We start from the raw sequence: 1,447 nt of genomic DNA on the forward strand, positions 1-1,447 counted from the left end.
GCCGCGGGGCGCACGCCGCCGCAAACCATTGGCTGCCTTGCGGCCCTTCCGACCAATAGCGCGAGCGTATGCAAATCAGCCGCTGGGCCTCCGCTTCCTCCCGGTGCGGGGTATGCAAATAGCCGCCTGGGCGAGGACCCGCGCGCCCCGGGTCGAGGGGGGAGGGGTCCCTAAGTCCGCAGGGGTTGGGGCCTGGTCCAGCGCGTCCCCGGGGGACAGGAGAGTGGACTCAAGGCTCAACTCCCTTAAGTCTTTTTTTTTTTTTTAAGATTTTATTTATTCATGAGAGACACAGGCAGAGGGAGAAGCAGGCTCCGTGCAGGGAGCCCGACGTGGGACTCGATCCCGGGTCTCCAGGGTCACGCCCTGGGCTCAAGGCGGCGCTAAACCGCTGGGCCACCCGGGCTGCCCAACTCCCTTAATTCTTGAGCTGTCTTTCCAGTTAGACCTCGTTTCTTGGAGAGTCGGTGAACCTAAGAAATGATGCAAAAAGTATTTAGGTCAGGGGACGCCTGGGGGGCTCAGTGAGTGAGCATCTGCCTTCAGCTCAGGGCTCAGGGCGGGACCCGGCGTCCTGGGGTCCAGTCCCCGCATGCATCGGGCTCCCTGCAGGGAGCCTGCTTCTCCCTCTGCCTGGGTCTCTGCCCCTCCTCTCTCTCTGTGTCTCTCATGAATAAATAAATAAAATCTTTTTTTTTTTTTTTTAAGTATTTAGGTCAACTTGGAGCTGAGGAAGAGGAACAAATAAGAAATAAAGAGAAACAGGGGTGTCTAAGTGGCTCAGTGCGTTAACCCTCCTACTCCATTTCTGCTCAGGTGGGGATCTCAGGGTTGTGAGGTGGAGCCTCGAGTGGGGCTCCGCTAGACCCGGAGTCTGCTTGATTCTCTCTCTCTCCTTCTCCTTCTGTTCCCCCCTTCCTCAAAAAGCAAACAAACAAAGGAATAAAGAGATACAGGAGCTGGAACGTACTTTGGAGAACACCTAGGCCAAGTCCTCCGTGGAGACATCCTAAAGAACAAAACAGACACAGCCTCTGTCCTCCCACACGAACTCTTACAGCCCAGTAGGGGAGACTAATGCTAAACCACCCTGGGAATAAGTAATAAATAAGTGCCATAAAGAGAAAACAAGGGGATCCCTGGGTGGCTCAGTGGTTTGGCACCTGCCTTTGGCCCAGGATCGAGTCCTGTGTCGGGCTCCCGGTATGGGGAGCCTGCTTCTCCCTGCCTGTGTCTCTGCCTCTCTCTCTCTCTATGTCCATTATGAATAAATAAATAAATCTTAAGAAAAAAAGAGAGAGAGAGAGAAAACGAGAGGGCTGCCCCTCCAGGGGCAGCCGGATGGGTAAGAAGTACTGTGCAGTAAATCATTTGAGCCCTGGGGGGAAAAAGAGAGAGAGAAGGAAGAAGAGAAAAACTAAATGCAGGATGCCAGCAAGATATTTAA

This window comes from Vulpes vulpes, chromosome 8, assembly GCF_048418805.1.
Source record: "Vulpes vulpes isolate BD-2025 chromosome 8, VulVul3, whole genome shotgun sequence".
Lineage (NCBI taxonomy): Eukaryota > Metazoa > Chordata > Mammalia > Carnivora > Canidae > Vulpes > Vulpes vulpes.